Source organism: Gadus macrocephalus, chromosome 22 (assembly GCF_031168955.1).
Source record: "Gadus macrocephalus chromosome 22, ASM3116895v1".
In the NCBI taxonomy this organism is placed as follows: Eukaryota; Metazoa; Chordata; class Actinopteri; order Gadiformes; family Gadidae; genus Gadus; species Gadus macrocephalus.
The window spans coordinates 577,888-596,440 of record NC_082403.1 but is presented as its reverse complement, the minus strand read 5'-3'; the positions used below and the strand labels follow the sequence as shown (position 1 = coordinate 596,440).

Sequence of the window (18,553 nt, the reverse complement as noted above, 5' to 3'; positions counted from 1 at the left end):
TTTGTATATAGTGCCAAATTTGACTTCTGGACTGCATTCTGCAACATTTTCAAGAAGGGTAAGTGGGCCTACATCAATCGCCTTCTTTCCAATATACATTATACACAGAGATGTTTACTGGTTGTTTTCATATTTCATAACAGTATTATGTATATAAAACGTAAGGTAATACATTACTGAACTCTTCGTGTTAGTTAGCTAGCATAACTAGGTAGCAGCATAGTTTGATTTCTCAAAATCAGCTCACCAATAAAATCAGTCTTGGTTTCAAAATGATCACAATCACTTGTGTAATGTTAAATGGCTTCATATAGACATTAAACAATCCTAAGAGAAATAATGTGACATAAACGGAGCAAGGGCTGATGTCAATTTAATGTTAGCAAAGTAGGTGTGAGACGCCTCTCCCTCCCCCTTGCTAATATTTTGTCTCCGCTGTCTGTTCATCCAAAGTCAAATCTATTCTTGAGATTCCCAAATGTAATATGATAATGTCACACGTTGAAAATTAAAGACAGGGAAAGCAGTTTGTCTGCCCTCTGCTTATGTAGTTCAGCAAATGTATTAGTTGGTTGTTAGTTAATGACACGAACATCATTCAAGTGTTCGTCCCGGGGGAAAGGCAACAGTTGTGACAGGTCGCTAGTACAGCTGTTATACAGTTATCCCATAGAAAGCCTTGTGTTATGCTTTTCCGTACACCCTCGAAAACAATTACTACGTTATGCTGTGATAGACATGTTTAAGTGATCTAAGTTTTAGATTTATACCTTAGGACATCAGTCCTAAGGTATAAATCAATGTTAAAAAAGGCAAATTTTTTTGGTCGGCGGCCGAACGCTTCTGACTCTGAAGTCTCACTCTTGTCATTTTCTGAAACTTGGCAGCCCTGCTGTCTACTGACACGGTGCTGAAATGGGCTCCGTAGGAGGGGGGGAGACGCAGGAATGTCGCAGGAAAATTGTGTTAAAAAGGGTTAAAATATATCCCCATCAAGGACAACAGCAGAGTAGCCTACGAAAAAAATAGACTGCAATTATATGAATGCTAAAGATATTAAAAAACAATTGATTAGGCTGTATGTTGCACAACATTGCAGCTAAGGCTGGGGCGGCTTTGCTTGAACCGGAGGACGTTGAGGACGATGACGACGAGGAAGATCGGTGTGAGGACGGCCTCCCTCATAACTACGCGGCTGGTTTTCATGCGCGTCGAAGAGTGATTGAGACTTTTTTTTAACCCCCTCCACCCTCCCTCATGTCACTAAACATTCCCGTCAACGTGACCAATCCCCACCATATCCCAGCCTTTTGCCTGCTCCTTTGCTTGTTTTTTATAATTTTTTTTATTTTTTTATTTTTTTTATTTTTTAATTTCTTTAATTTCTTCATTTTTTTTTATTTTTTTAATTTAATTAATTTTTTACATTATTTTATGCTACGTTTTATGAGTAGCCTATGTCAGTCTGCACAAATCCCCCCACTTTCTCTCACACATTTTGAGTGCCCTGCCTGCGCAAACATTTTCTGGACTGTCCCGTTTTATTTTGGCCATTTTAACATCTTTATTAATAAATTAATTAATAATCTTTATTAATTACCAAACTAAGAACATAAAGGCGCAATGCGTTTTAATAAAACGCATCCAATACACGGAATGTCCGATGGTGACGCCACTGAGGCTATAGCTGACGATGCTCTTAGCGTCCTACGAGTACCTACGAGCACCCCTGGAGTACTCGTTAGCTACGAGCGTTTTCAAGACGTTCGTTCCCAACGATGCTTTCGGGAAACGCGGTGAAAACTCTACGATGCCCTTTCGACGCACTTCACGATCCACTTAGGCTAACGACGCTTTCGGGAAACGGGGCCCAGACCCACTCAGCGTCGTGAGCCACTACTCACCACAGCCCTACCAGAGAGCCGATGGCAGCGCGTTGCAGCAGACCTCTGAACACTAGAAAAGCAGAATTACCTTGTGGTGACGGACTATTACTCAAGGGACCTCGAAATAGCTCACCTCTCTTCAACGTCCAGCATACAAGTCATCAACAGGCTCAAAGCAGGCTCAATGTTCCTGAGATGGGGGATACCATTCCAACCGGTGAGTGACAACATTCACATCCGGTGAGGTCAAAGACTTTAGTGAGAAGTCTGGTTCTGCCCCTACTACAACTAGCCCTCACCGCCCCCAGGCGACCGGCGCAGCAGAACGGGCTGTTCAGACGGCCAAGCACATCCTGAAGCAGCCCGGTCCACATCTGGCTCTGTTGTGTCCCAGAGCTACCCCTAGGGCAGCAGCCGGTGGGAGCCCAGCTCAGCTCATGACCGGGAGACGCATCAGAACTACACTTCCTGTGTTGGAAGAGAAGCCACAGCCTGCACCTGTTGACAGACGACGGGTTCAGGAAAGAGACGCACAGACAAAGTCGTCCCGCCGGATCTACCAGGGCCGCCGCCACTCTGCATGTCCGCTTCCACCCCTTCATCAGGGCCAGGACGTCAGGGTCCAGACTGGGGAGAGAAGGGCTGGAGAACCCCGGGTACAGAGGTCGTACCAGGTGGCGACGGACAGCGGCGCAGTGCCGCGGCCACACCGGAGACACCCGCAGGCCTTACCTCAGTCTGCACATCGGTCTGACCGACAGGAGCCGCGGCCTGAGAGACCTACACCCCCGCCAAGTAGGCCTTCTCCCGCGGCCAGTCCTGCCCCTCAGCGACCGGCCACCAGGCCAGAGGGCCCCCGGCCGAGCCGTGGGGCCCGCACCCCCGCATACACCGCCGCACGGCGGGGCACCGGGGACCTCCAGGGGCCCTGAGGTCAGACGTCCTTCCAGGTGTGGGGACACTTAGCTCTTTGGCCGGCTTTAATACACAAAGAAAGAGGAAGGTGGGAAGTGAAGACATGGATGGTGTAGGTTATATGTTATCAGGTTGACAGTATGGACATTGTTATTGTTGAGATTCTGACTGTTTTCATATGGACATACAGCGGTTATAAGTACTGCACTTATTATGATGTGGGGAGATGGGAGTGGACTGTCCTGGTCCTGGTCCTGGTCCTGGTCCTGGTCCACCGGGTCCTGGTCTTGGTCCTGGTCGAACGGGTCCTGGTCCACCGGGTCCTGGTCCTGGTCCACCTGGTCCTGGTCCTGGTCCTGGTCCTGGTCCACCGCGTCCTGGTCCTGGTCCTGGTCCACCACGTCCTGGTCCTGGTCTAGCGGGTCCTGTTCCTGGTCCTGGTCCACCGGGTCCTGGTCCTGGTCCACCGGGTCCTGGTCCACCGGGTCCTGGTCCTGGTCCTTGTCCACTGGGTCTTGGTCCTGGTCCACCGGGTCCTGGTCCTGGTCCACCTGGTCCTGGTCCTGGACCTGGTCTATGTATGTGTATCTGTGGTGTGTGCCTGCATATGGTGTGAATCTATATGGTGTATTGGTGTTTGTCTGTATGGTGTGTGTGTGTGTGTGTGTCTGTGTGTGTTAACGTGTGTGGTGGTGGGCGATGACTCCAGCTAACCAGTGAATGAGTCCCTCTGGTCTCTTTGATGAAAGCTTCCTTCTCACTCCTCAAAGGGCCATTCAGGATACTGTCAAGTTATGGTTGCTATGGAGACGGTATCTCGCAGAGCGCACAGAGAGCAGATGTTCTTGTGTGGAAACATCCCCCTCTGCTGTCCAAATCCGCTCACTACACACACATGGACGCAAGATCACACGTGACTTGCTTTTCACCAACTTGACATCAAACAGTAGTAACACACACACACACACACACACACACACACACTGTGGTAACCCGCTCCTTGAATGAGCCGGGTTACCGGTACAAACGACTAGTTTGTGGAAGGTTAAAGCCATTCCAGGCATTTATTCACGAACACTTCAATCAACCAGGGTTCTCACGGTCTCTAGGGCCTCCGTGGGCCTCTAGGCTCTCTTGCTGCCACAAGCCCTTCCTTCCTGCACCCGACCCGTGCTGTGCTGTGCTGTGCCTCCTTTTAAAATGGCTCCTCCGCTTTCGGCCAGGTGTCCCCCAATCACCCTGATTGGGGAGCCGAAAGGGCTGCTCTTCGTCGCCGGCTGGTGGGTGGGGGTGGTACACCCCGTCCTCCACGGTACCCCGGGCCCGTCCAGGCCGAGGACCACGTGGCGGGATGCCACAACACACACACGCACGCACGCACGCACGCACGCACGCACGCACGCACGCACGCACGCACGCACGCACGCACGCACGCACGCACGCACGCACGCACAGACAGACAGACAGACAGACAGACAGACAGACAGACAGACAGACAGACAGACAGACAGACAGACAGACAGACAGACAGACAGACAGACAGACAGACAGACAGACAGACAGACGCACGCACGCACGCACGCACGCACGCACGCACGCACGCACGCACGCACGCACGCACGCACGCACGCACGCACACACACACACACACACACACACACACACACACACACAGTAAGGTGAATTGAATGAAGACATTCTTCGTTTTGAAGTATGAATCTAAATCTGTCAAATCAGACTCATCATTTTAATCAAAATGAGGGAGGTCATTTAAGATCAAACACAGAGCTTAAACAGACTTTCACTATTACCAAGGCGACCAGAGGAGGTCGAACCTGGGTTGAGTTTTACTATTTAGCTCACCTGCGCAGCTCGCACGCCATGTGGTTTTCTTAATTGGTTCATTGGTTGCATCTGGTGCATTTCACATAAGAGGGAAACGGACAATACATTTGTGTCCTCCACTGTTTGGCAGTTTATCGTCTCCCAAACACGGTATGTTGTTGTGTTCTCAGAAACTAGAACGTGTGTGTAATGTTCTGCTGAGCTCTGTTGTGACTTATTTGTCTTCTCTTCCTGTTTCACAGGTTAAAGACTTTTTGAAGTAAAGAGGAGCATCTCATCTGGACCTGATGTGAGTAGAAATGTGTCGCAAAGCACAACTGCATTGACTTGGATGTTGAATATAAATCACTGATAATGTGTGAAGGAAATCAGGGATTGTGGTGTTTTAACTCTCATTTGAAATTAAATAATGATTTTACCTGAAAGTAACATTTTAGAGACTATACATTCAAACTTCTCAAAGTAAGAAGTAGTCACTCTTGAATAATGACAGTCAAATAATTAGTATAACTTATTTATCTTAAACATTATTTAAAAGTTGGATGATCCCAAAAGCCCTGAATTTGTATTGGCATTCATTTATCTGATTTAATGGCTATGGTAGAAGTTGAACCTTGGGACAGTGCCCAAGTTTGGGGACAATAATAAGTAAACTGTTTGTTCCTTCAAAGGTCTATCATGGATATCTAACTGCAGTACTGTGAGTATCCCAACTTTAACATGAAGATGAACTGCGAACTGTAAGTCATTAGTTTCTCATTACTCTTGGGCACATTGATGTATGTTGGCTTCCTGGTGAGTTAACCCGTTAGCTGAAGGTTGATCTGATTAGTAAGGATCTTTTATTGGCTCATGGGTTACTTAGGCGTTTGGTTTATGTTGGTTTTAATGGTTTGTTAAAATGGTTACAGGCTCCAAGTTATTGTTGTAAGCTGGAGTAATGAGTTGGGTTCTGATGTCTTCAGTCTTCTTTCCAGCTACTCTCCTGAGCTCTGCATCTTCATTACATGAGTGTTGCTTTACTGAGGAGGGTGTGGTCTGAGTGAGCAGAGGTGCATACTGGGATACAGAGCTGTCTGAAGTCTACAGGTCTGTAGACACGCCCCCTCAGGGGAAACCGAGTGTTTGAGAAACCGTCGTGACGTCAGTTACATGGACTGGAATGTTCTTTAAGATGGAGACAGGGATTCAGAAGGAGAAACACCAGGGGGAGATGAGCGGGCTCCTCATCTCAACGACTTCAGTCTGACACAGAGAACCATGGAACACTTTCAACAGTCCCCTCCAGGCATCGTGACTCCTCAGGAACAGTTTCATTCCAGAGAAGATCTCATTTGGGGCCATTCCAAGATGGATCCTGCTCCTCAAGAGCCACCCCCCTCCACTGGGTGGTCTTCTGAACAGATGATCTCCTTCCTGTCCTCAGGCTGACTAAAGCTGCACCGTTTGCATCTGTGACGGCCCCTCAATCACTAAACCACTGGACTACAAACACAAGACTTCAGAGATGTTGAAACAGCGTGCATGGAGACTCCAAGCATAATCCATCACCAATGGGGGACGCCACTGAAGAATGTTGTAAATAATTTACGTCTCTGGAGATATTGGTGGTTCTGTTCTGGGTGCCCTGACAGAAGAGCTGGGGGTGGATGATGGAATGTTATTTGGCATGAGGTTTTTACCCTGCATGAGTGTTTGGTCTTTTATGGCTGCTTTTTATGGTGTGTGTGTGTGGGTTTGACATGAGATGGAAAATTTTTGAGCATCGTTAGGGTTCTACTGTGTGTGTGTGTGTCCCACTCACACCCGGCACGGGGTTCTACGTGTGTTTCCTTGGTTCTGCGTCCTGCTTGCTTTGACATTGATCATTTTCTTACGGGGGTCTGTATGATTGGCTTGGTGTATTGGAATGGTCAACTAAGTCATACCTGCTGGACTGCCACACGTTTACTTGAGGCCTCCAGGAGACATGAAGAGCCCTGAGCGACGCTCCAGAGCGAGATCCTACACACTGGGCAGGAAGGAGAGTATCCAAATCAAGTGTAAAAGGATGCAAGCGGCGTGTTCAGATCAGCGACTTCAAACTAGGACTACACCAATCAGGATCAATGGAGGATGGACACCTAAAGGAATTCCACAAGGACTCTGAAGTTGGAAAGGGACCTCAATGGATGTTCAAGATGACCTTCAGACCTGTAATGAGGCGCATCTTCCTACCTGGCTGGATTGATGGAGAGCCCTGTGGATCTTGTCTTGCTCTCAGTTGCACGTCTTCTCAGGCTGAACTGTATTTGCTGTACAGGACTAGCTGAACGATCGGTTCCCTTAAATCAGAACCAATCTGGGAACTCCAACTACTGCGCTCTTAAAGCTGAAGTTGTGCTCTTCAGCTGAGGAGGCAAGGAAACCTTCACTGGGGCTACAATGTGTATAGAGGAGACCGTTTCGAAGTGTTCCATGGTACTCTGATGAAGACCGTTGATGTGTTTCACTGGCTGAGAGGAAGAACCCTCACATCCTCCTCTTGGCCTTTCTCCTCTGAGAATCCTGGTGCCATCTTGAAGAATATTCCAGCTCATGTAACTGATGTCACGACAGATTCTCAAACACTTGGTTTCTCCTGAGGGGCGTGTCTATAGAACTGAAGACTTCAGACAGCACTGTATCCCAGCACTCATCTCTGCTCACTCAGACCACACCCTCATGAGTAGGATGCAACACTATAGCGATGGAGATGTAGAGTTTTATAAATAAAGAGGGAGCAGACAACGATGATTCGAACCCAACTGCAATTTAAGTCTTTAAATCTTTAAACCATGAAGATGGTTGGATAGTTCAGGAATTGGGCTTCATTTTATTATGGGCAGTCCTTTCGCTCAAATGCCCACTTCTCACTGGACCTGTACATGTGTTGTTTGGCTGGCATGATTTGCTGTTGGTAGTGAGGCGGTCAGGGTGACATTGCTTGGCTATGGTCGGCTCTCTGCTACTGTTTAGATATGATCTGTATGGTTTGTACCCTGAATATCGAGATAATTGTTGTTTTTATTGTGGTTTTGTATTGAATTATTCCATTGTTTTTAAGCAAGGAGTTGAGGTTTAAAGTTGTTGTGGAACGTACATGGTGGTTCGGTTTTTCGTACGGTTTTGAGTGATTTAACTTGTACACACTGGGTGCATAATAATGTAAAGGTACACTGAATAGCAGTAATGACCAACAGCAACAAACAGATCACATCAAGGTAAGTCTGTTGGCTGTGTTTTAATGAAGACCATCGCTGGACTTCAGGATCTTCCTCCGTTCAGCTCAAGGTGAGGCGCTGGTTCTGTTTTTTCTTTGGTTGGTTCCGGCCGGAATGTTCGGATTCCAGTCGGTGGGTTTGTGCTTCCCGGCGTGGAAGGCTCGGAGTGCGCTCGCTTGATTTAGTCTCAATGGTTAGCATAGAACGTTGTAGTCTTGACAACCATAAGAACCCACGTGGCCGTTAGTTGGACGTGAATCCCCTGAGGGTATCTGGCGGAACGTTCTGGATGTATTTGCGTATCTTCCAGCCGTTGCCAACAGAAACTATTTTTCGGGTTTCCATTAGGAATTGTTGCCCCTTATCTTAAACTACTTATGTTTGATATTGAATATACATTCGCGCGTACATCGTACAATATGTTGATAATTTCGCCGACTTAAACCACGTTGACGGGACTCTCGCTGCGTTCAAAACAGCGTTCTACTTGCGGGCCCATTTCTGATCATCAGTGAAGGCTGAAGATCATTTCAAGGTGGATGACAATTTGGCATTTCTTCGACGGAACCCTGCACCTGAATATGGCTGAGTATATTTGATTGAATATCGATACTGCTTAGTGTTCTTTGTTACTTCTGCTTTCATACGTTCTAAATATCTGGTGTCAATATTTGCCACAGAAGTAAAACCCTACCCAATGGAATGACGTCAAACAACAACTTTGGTGCTTGGTTACCAACTGGATAATAACAAAGCTAAAATAATGTCTGTCTTTCCCACATGTTACAGTAGAAGAAACTCTAGAACTGTATAAGGTTAAAAAGGTAACATGTTTGTCCCAAGGTGTCTGCCTCCTCACCCAGAGCCAGACCTCCTCCTCCTCACCCAGAGCCAGACCTCCGCACCCAGAGCCAGACCTCCTCACCCAGAGCCAGACCTCCACCTCCTGTCAAAAGTCCTCCAGAACAGGTCAGTGCTCTGGTGTGTGAGTCAGTTTCAATGCATGGGCTGAACAACTTCTTTAAACTTGTCGACTGCTCTGTCTTCATTCCCAAAACGGGATGCTCATGTCTGATCTCTCGAGTCTTTTCTAGCCTTGAGTTATAAAATAATAGTTAAATGAATCGTGTAAATCGGTTTCGGAGTCAAATATGTTTACTTTTGGTTAAATGCTGATGTAAACCTGCTGCTGTAGCTGAAAGGCGAGGCTGAGAGGTTGGGGACCGGCTTGTGGTGCCAGGATGGACCGGAGACTGAGGCTGGAGACCAGGGGCCTGCAGCACCGGACCAGAGGGTAACCATCACCAAGCTCATCTGAAACACTAAAATCCTCAGTTTAGGGTTAGGGTTAGCCATTATTGTTATTGTAATTGACCAACAAGGATTCCTCGTAAGTTTGTAATTACTTAACATGGTTAACTTGAAAAGGGCAAAATACAGCTGTTACTTTGACACGTGTCAAACTACCACGTGTTTCTGGAGCGGAGGCGAGCTGGTAGGGGAGCCTTGAATCTGGAGGATGATGACCATCACTCTACAAACTTGGATTGTACGTTTTTATTAATATAACAAAGTGGAAATAGAGGGCTTGAAAATAAGACAAACTACATGTTTGTTACCAGACGTTGGGGCCAGATATGAGCTGTTTGTTCCAGACCAGGACTCTGGCTGAGGAGCGCTGATGGAGGAGCCAAGACTCTGGAGGACGACATCACTCTACCAACAAGGATCCTCGTCAGTTTGCATAAAGTAAAGTGTGAACTTGTTGTAACACAGGATTAGTTTGTCCAGTAGTTAAGTTAAGGCATACTACTGTGGTTGGTTACCAGACAAACTACAGCTGCTACTTTGTTACGCGTAATTAGAGGCCAACTACTCCTGTGTTTGTGACCTTACATTAGAGCCAAACTACTAATGTGTTTGTTACCTTACATTAGAGACAAATTACGTTTGTAACCAGACCAGGAATCTGGATTACTGACGGAGAAGCCATACATCTGGAAGGCAAATCCTGAGGACGACCAGGACTCCTCGTAAGTTTGCATTATCTGGACCTGGTGGACCAGGTAGGGGGTTGGGGGTTCAACTCTCAGACCATTGGTGCCTGGTTCAAGTCCTCAGAATACAGTGATGCGTCCTTGAGCAAGGCGCCCTAAAGCCTGCCTACTCCTTAATGACTTATTTTTGGTTCAGATTATGTTGCATCTTTTGAATATTGAACCTAATCCATGTCCTTGTTTGCTCCGGGCAGACACACCTGAGCTGAACCTCACCTGATCCTGTTTGGTCGGGGTCAGACTCACCTGAGCTGAACCCCACCTGATCCTGCTGGTCCCGTCTCCTCAGTTTCTTAGCCTCATCTTCCAGAAGACCTGCTGAACTCAGCGGTCTGATCCTGATGGATCAATGACCTCCAGTGGGAGTGATCTTCTTGACCCCACATGTACCTGTGTGCTTCCACACACCTTACCCTCACATCTGTCACTAATCTCACTACTTCATTAATCTCTAATCCTTCCCTTCTTCTTCCTTCTCCGTGGTTCGAACCTTTACTCTGAAGGAGTGTCTTCTTGAACCTTTACACTGAAGGACCGTCTTCCTGCCCTCAGAGGGTTCAGCGTTAGGGTTGAGAGTCAGGGTTTAGAGTCAGGGACAGAGCTGGTTAGGGAGGACTGGTTTTACACAAACCTCTTCACTTGCTTTTGTGAATGGTGGTGACATTTTGAAATGATTAATTTGGGAAAATGTTTTCCTCTGTTTTCCTTTACAAAAGTACGTGTTCAACTGTGTTCAAAGCTTTTTTGTTTATACTGTATATTAAAATCCTACATTGACTTCTGCATGTTTGGTGCGTTTCATTAATTGTCCTTTAACTTGGTTAATGTCAAGCTAAACTCCTGCAATACATTTAATATACATGATGGATGCTATTCAGCATTGTTCACATAATCCATTTTGTAAAAATACAAACATCCATAATACTACTAAATTCAAGCCTATTCATGTATTTAACCATGTACATGCTGCCCCCGCAGGCCATTCTCTGCTACTACAACACGTTCAAACCACCGACCCGGTCTCGCATCGATGTACTATAGCTTCGTTGGTTCAAACGGAAAATCTAGTTTGGTGTGAGACTGTTGTCCAAACTGTCCAGCAGAGGGAGCTGTCATACACCTAAATTAATTATACAGGAATGTGTGTGTGTATTTACATTTTAAAAAGTTCATGTGCTGGTCTAGTTAGTCTGCAAATAATTCTGCCTCCAGCAACAGGATTGGTAGAAGCGTATTAATCGAAAGAAATAAAAGCCCAGTGAACCAGATCTGAGGTCAGCTGCCGTCAGATTGTGGATCTTGAATGTATTGAGTGAACGAGGTCTGAGCTAAATTTTAACCACCTGGAACTTGGTGCGTTTCCTGGAGCTCAGAGGACGGCAGGACATGCGTTTACCTGGTTGATAGGGCCCTGAACGCAGACCCTGAACCCAGGACCTAAACACAGACCCTGAACCCAGAACCCAGAACCCAGGGGCGTCGCTATGCTGTTTTATTCGGGGCTAAAGCCCCGGATATTATTTAATTAGCCCCGAATATAATTTTTGGGTAAAATAAATAAAATAAAGTAAAAATATTTATAAGTAGACTAGTCTAGATAGTGCTTCTGGCAAGAGAATAAACATAATACAATAAAACATAACCTGTGTACCACCTTAGGTGAATTAACCTCTCCTATCCCCAGTCAGATCTGTGTGTGTGAGCTTGGCTGACGATCCCTTTCTCCTCCATGTCGCGGTTCATGGACTTCAGAGAGTCAAGGCCAAAGTTCCTTTCCCCAAATTCTTCTCAACCACGGCCGAGATATCCCCCACTACAAGTCTTTACTTGTTGTGGAAGTACCAGAGACGTCAGGCAGTCTTTATGATTCATAATATCATCCGAGGTGCACATAGCCTTTGGCCTTGATATTAGATATAATATTATATAAATACCCATGTATATTATTATTATATTATATAGATATAGAGCTCCAGGGCCAAGTTTCCCGAAAGCATCGTTAGCCTAAGTGGATCGTGAAGTGCGTCGTACGAGCATCGTACAGTTTTCACACCGTTTCCCGAAAGCATCGTTGGTAACGAACGTCGTGAAAACGCTCGTAGCTAACGAGTGCTCCAGGGTACTCGTAGGACGCTAAGAGCGTCGTTAGCCTACTATAGAGAGAACTCATTATTGCATGAGGGTGTCTTCATTCATAAAAAATGAAAACATTCGGGAGTATGGAATAATACAAATTATTCTAAAGAGGTCAGAGACTCCGTGCACAGCCCCGCCTTCCCCAGTGAACCAAGAAACCCCGCGCCGTGACGAACGGGGGATTTGAAAAAATAACTTCACAAGGTGTTTTTTTACTTGTTACCAACTTACCATACGTAGTGTTGTTCCGCAGAGAAATAGTTAGTCAAAGACGTTGACGTCGCATAGCAACCGACAGAGGTGGGTAGAGTACTGAAAATCTATACTCAAGTAAAAGTACAATTACTTCCTTCAAATGTACTTGAGTAAAAGTAAATATTCCAATTGTAAAAACCTACTTGAGCAAGAGTAAAAAAGTACTTTGCTTTAAAGTTACTCAAATTACAAGTTACTTTACATTTTTGTATTGCAGTGCTTGGATCAGTGAAAAAGACCAAACGTGTGTATGTGTGAGAAAGATGCACTCTCAAACATTTCTTCACAAGTTGCTTCATTGTGTATTGTTCATTAAACAAACATAGGCCATCAAACAAATTTACACTAAACATGTAATTTAACTTCAGCTTTGACAAAAGCATTGTAGGAACAGTTACCAATGAAACACTAACCTAGCTGGGGGGGGAGGGAGGGAGGGAGGGAGGGAGGGAGAGAGAGAGAGAGAGAGAGAGAGAGAGAGAGAGAGAGAGAGAGAGAGAGAGAGAGAGAGAGAGAGAGAGAGAGAGAGAGAGAGAGAGAGAGAGAGAGAGAGAGAGAGAGAGAGAGAGAGAGAGAGAGAGAATACCCCTTAACAGTGGTATAATGAGCACATACCAGATACCACAGCCTGTCGTGATCTATTGCTTAATTATAAATAGCTCTGGTAGTTGTTTCTGTTCCACGACATTTTGTATGTCATGTTTGTGGTGTGGGATGAAGAGAGTGGTAATGAATCAGATGTAGTGAGTGTAACATAATTCACCTACAGTATTTTGTTACGTGTTGTTCTTTCAATTGTGTTGTCGTTTACTGCATGTCATTTACTGTTTTGGTGGTTCAGGGATCACTGTCCCTTTAAGGACTTTATCCGAAAAAAGTACTTTTTTACTAATTTGCGTTACTTGTAACGCGTTACTACCCACCCCTGGCAACCGAAGAAGCTGGCGTTGTTGTGAAGGGCCCATGCAAGTGAACGGAGCGTTCCACGGCATTGAGAAGAGCCGTGTCATAATTAGGGTTGAGCACCGAAACTCGGTCCCAGTAGGGAACCGGTTCCGACGTAAACGGTTGAGATCGAATAAGAACGCGCATTTCGGTTCCTCATAACGGTGCCTGGCGTTTTTTAATGAGTTAGTGCTGGGCACTATACCGGTTCACACTGAATAACGGTGTGTATTTTCGTTAGGATATGATTTTTTTTATAGACCGCCCTACCGGTGCATTTGATTACACAACGTTCGGAACGCAGCGCTGCGCGACAGTTTCAGACGGGACTCTTTTCAATGTTGCGCTAAACACGCATGGTACGTCTACGACTTTCTTTATAGGTCCATGACTGCGAGGCGTGGTATTTCAGCTTAACTGGTAAAAGAGTGTGTCACGGCTTTCAAACATATAAACCATATAGCCTATGGGCGCCTCGAGACCCGGGACGGACTTGTCAACGCGCTGCGGCATCGCTTACTTGATGTTGTTTTGATTGAAGATCGCAGGTTGTAGTCGGTGAACGTGAATGAACGTGTGTGTGTGTGTGTGTGTGTGTGTGTGTGTGTGTGTGTGTGTGTGTTGTGAGCGAATGTAATTTTAAAGACAAACAAACAAACTCAAAGCCGATGCATGCATCCAAAACTTTCTGTTCAAAACCAAATAAACAAATCAAAAACAGAGTCGTTATTCGCTTCAAATACTTTTTCTTTTCAAAACTTGGGAATTAATACAGCGCGGTACCGAGCGGTTGAAAACCATGTTGGCGTCTCCTGTGGCTGCCTTGCGCACCTGAGTTATATTACTTAATATGACTTTGGCAGTAATGTTGCGCCATGATGCGTGCCTGCCTGCTTTCATCGAGTAATTCATATTATTTGTAATTATTTTTTAAAAAGATATTTATCAGTCACAGCACTTACAGCAGAGTCTTCGGGTAAGTCGAGTAATTTAATGCCAACCGTAAATCTTGCATATCAAGTAGGCTAGCAAACACCGTTGCCATTCAACTCAGTGTCCGCTGACTTTCTGCTTATGTGAAACTCATAACAAGTCGTGCATGTATGCAAGTGTGTGCGGTTTTGTTTTTTTAAGTACCGGTTCGAGAACCGTTTTAGCACCGTAACCGTTTGAAAAGTACAGAGTAGGCACCGGTATCGGATAAAACCCAAACGATACCCAACCCTAGTCATAATAGCCCATATTAACGTCCTATATCCCCCCCCCCCTCGTCAAAATTCAGTGCAAGGCCGGTACGGTCTCCCCCCACCGTCAACAACTTTAAGAGACCCCCACAGAGATGGAATCATAACTCGAACCCTGCCTATAGCCTACTTCATCCTGCCCAACAATATGGGCAGGATCTAGACCAAGCTCTCCTAATCGGGTCAGCAATAGCCACGTTTGAATGATAATGCATGAATGGAACGTTGCATTTTTAATTTCTACAAATATTCTATACTAGAGAGCCAATCAATGCAACCTTATGCGGAATCAGATAAAGTCGGCTCTCTTCCTGCGCAAAATATATGTTTAAAAAATCAGCACATTAAGATAAATGTAATTGTCAAACAAGCTATTTTGGATTTTTTTAATATGGAATTATTTCTGGGGGGGAAATGCCGTGAATAAATGTATGCACAGCGCGTTCAGGATTAGGACTGATATATATGTCGGCCTAGGCCTAATCAATTGTGTTTTAATATCTTTAGCATTCATATTATTGCAATCTATTCTTTTCGTAGGCTACTCTGCGGTTGGCCTTGATGGGGAGATATTTTAACCCTTTTTAACCCCATTTTCCTGCGACATTCCTGCGTCTCCCCCTTCTACATAGCCCGTTTCAGCACCATGTCGGTGGACAGTTACAATCCTACGATCGTTGTGAGTGCAGCGAATGCGCGTTCATGTTAAGAGGAGTTTCGGGAAACGCTCCAAAGAAATTATCGATGGTTCGAAAGATCCATCGGGAGAATGATCGTACGAGCGAAGATCCATCGTGAGAACCACCAACCTCCAGGAAAGATAAACTCCTCCTCTACCAGAGTGGTGTGGACAAGGCCTTACAGAGTGAGAACGGACACCTGGAATTTTTCCTCCACCTCCTCCTGGGCCTCTCTCTGGAGACCTATCAGATTGTCCTACAAGGTCTGCGGGCAAAGAGAGAAACTAGCTCCCTGACCAATGAGGGAAAATAGTCTTACATCAAGGAGAAGATAAAAGGAGATCTCTCTCCAGAGAGAAGCATCAATCTGTTCCACTGTCTGAATGAGCCATTGAGCTTCTTTGTGTCTGTGCGATGAGCATGTGAGTGAGTGAGTGAGTGAGTGAGAGGATTTAAACAGTTATTGCTCCGAGGTGGTGTGATTGAGAGGAGGGATATGTCTGTTTTAGTGATGTGGTTGACATGGTTTGTTTGTCTGAATTCTGCATTCTCCATTTGCAAACAACATGAACAATTATTACTATCGTAAAATGGCAAATTTTTACTCGGAAAAGTTACTTTTGTGCCTGGACGAGTGAAATTTAAATGTACTTATCCCAGGAAAAAGGCCTCATAAAAAAAGACCTAATTGACACACACTGTCAGATCCGTCAATTCTACCACCACCAAAAAGGAGGTGCCAGTGAAACCTGTATCCAGTAACGGTTGTAACAGGTTGGTGAGGAGATTCGCTCAGCCCCTAACTACCTTGCATCAGACGCCTACCCCACTTACATCGGTGCCCTACCCCTGGGCATAACCCGCAGCCAGGGATGTGGCAGGCCGATCACGTCTGTTGTGATAGCTCTCCTCTGGGATCCGTGCACTTGGTGAATTTGCTGAGATGTTTTAGGAGTTTGGAATGACTAACTCCCGGGAGACGTGTGATTTCTTTGTACTAGGTAACCTCTTAGATCCACGATGCCTATACTAGAACAGTTAGTTCGTTCACTGAAGCTCTAACCCACACTCCTCCGTAGCAGGTCCTTGGAATGATTGAAAAGGAATGGTTTGAATATAGTTTTATTTGTAGGATTAATATCTGGGACATTGCAGCAAGCGGTGAAGGCCATCAAAAAAGCATGTTACTACATATAATGTAGTGACTAATAAAATGCCGTCAGTGACACTTCTAAATAAGTGATATAAAATACATCTGGAACACATCTTGGTGGGTTTGTCTATAAATCTGATATAATCTACAATAATTTCGATACCTGAATCTTACCTCTCTACACTACATCCAACACTTCCCCCAGCTGCGTGAAGAAAGGAGAGATGGAGACTTAATCTAACGGTTAGATTAAGTCTCCATCTTGCATGCGCAATAAAGTATACAACAAAACTTGTCCCATTCCCTCTTGGGCTAAACCCCGGATGTTTCAGAAACCTCGATACGCCCCTGCCCTGGCGCGCGCTCCTATTCTTGTTGTAAGGTTTTTATTAAGTTTGTTTGCATTCTATACAAAGTGAATGGAACGCTGCGTATTGTTCTCCCCCATGATGGCCACCATGGCAACCATGGACCAATCATAAGATAACAACGAGCAATGAACGTGTTTGGCAGAGCAATGGGTGTGTTTGGCAGAGCAATGGGCGTGTTTGGCAGAGCAATAGAGTGGCGAAGTCACGCCCCTTCCGGTAGGGCTCATGGGACCTATGAGATCGAAAAATATGAATGGGTGTCAATGGAGAGAAAATAATTATTTTCTGGTCCCAGTCTTTATATGCCCTGGATTACACATATGTTGTTTGTGGATTTAAAGGATAATTTTTCATGCAAAGAGTTCGACCGTTTATTGTGCAATTGTTCAGATAAAGGCTGTAGAGAAAACACAACGAGAACGACTACACGGCTCGTATGTGACGTCACGCTCCCTGCGACTGGCGTGGAGAAGACCGACAATCTTCCCATCGGCATCACTGAAATTCTGCACGTGCCCCGACTTATAATGGTTTTCACCTCTTTCGATGCTTTTATCCTCCCCTTGGAAAAAGCGGTGAAGTGGGGCAGAGAGATCGCCATCTCTGTGCCGAGTTCCAAGGGCGGGTGTGGTGACGTATATCATATGCGTCGAGAGCAGCGAAGAGCTGTAGTTCACAAAGCGGCCTCACATAAAACCTAAAATTATCTAACTTCTTCACGAACATTTTTAGTTTTCTTTGCATGAAAAATTATCATTTAAATCCACAAACAACATATGTGTAATCCAGGGCATATAAAGACTGGGACCAGAAAATAATTATTTTCTCTCCATTGACACCCATTCATATTTTTCGATCTCATAGGTCCCATGAGCCCTACCGGAAGGGGCGTGACTTCGCCACTCTATGGGCGTGTTTGGCAGAGCAATGGGCGTGTTTGGCAGAGCAATGGGCGTGTTTGGCAGAGCAATGGGCGTGTTTGGCCGGTGGGCCTGTTTTGCAGTGGTGGTTTCCCAAGTGACTCCGGCTACAGATAGACCTACATTCCAGGAGCAGTGCCTATTTCCGCAATCCACCAGTGCTCAGTGATGAAATTATAATTTCAATTTAAATTTAAAAAGACTTCACGCTCCCTGCGACTGGCTTGGACAAGACTGACAATCTCCCCATCGGCATAACTGAAACTCCAGACTTGTTAGATGTTTTTCACCTCTCTCGATGCTGATATCCTCCACTTGGAAAAAAGCGGTGAAGTGGAGCAGAGAGATCGCCAGTCTGTACCAGAGCTCACACAAAACCTAACATTATCAAACCTCCTTGCGATAAATTGTAGTTTTCTTTGCATTAAAAATGATCAGTTAAATTCACAAACAACATATGTGTAATCCGGGGCATATAAAGACTGGGACCAGAAAAGAATTACTTTCTCTGCATTGAAGCCGCACGCTTATTTGGGACCCTACCCTACTTTTGGCAGCAGAAACGCCGATATAAGCGAACCGTGCCTCACCGAACCGAACTGCTCGGTGGAAACGAGGCAGAATAGTTTGAGCTGACCTTGTTCTTTACAATAAAGTATAAAGATGGCTATAACTCTCAGATTTTAATATGACAGAACAGACATGTACAAAGGCTTCAAATGCAAAAGGAAGAAGATAATCATTTAATCATTGTTTTTTGTAATGATCGTTTGTATAGAAGTCACATTCTGCATTTGAAGAAGGAATTAAAACAAATAAATCGACTTTTAAGGATAAGCCATAATGCTGAAAGGTCAAATAGAAACCCATTCTGCCGTTTATATCGTGTTTTGGATTATTTGTG

The 18,553-nt window shown here is 45.3% G+C and overlaps 2 long non-coding RNA genes across 3 annotated transcripts; both read left to right on the top strand.

Annotated features, from left to right (window-relative positions):
- Window positions 1–4,185: 4,185 nt before the first annotated feature.
- On the top strand, window positions 4,186–7,621 carry LOC132451625 (uncharacterized). Its single transcript, XR_009524146.1, has 3 exons — window positions 4,186–4,796; window positions 4,889–4,935; window positions 5,318–7,621. It is a non-coding gene; the product is annotated as an uncharacterized LOC132451625 (long non-coding RNA).
- Window positions 7,622–7,663: 42 nt separating this feature from the next.
- LOC132451624 (uncharacterized) lies at window positions 7,664–10,728 on the top strand. Of its 2 annotated transcripts, XR_009524144.1 has the most exons (5): window positions 7,664–8,857; window positions 9,084–9,182; window positions 9,511–9,637; window positions 9,826–9,954; window positions 10,140–10,728. It is a non-coding gene; the product is annotated as an uncharacterized LOC132451624 (long non-coding RNA). The 2 variants fall into 2 exon arrangements; XR_009524145.1 differs by lacking the exons at window positions 7,664–8,857; window positions 9,084–9,182 and adding an exon at window positions 9,256–9,278.
- The last annotated feature ends 7,825 nt before the right edge of the window (window positions 10,729–18,553 follow it).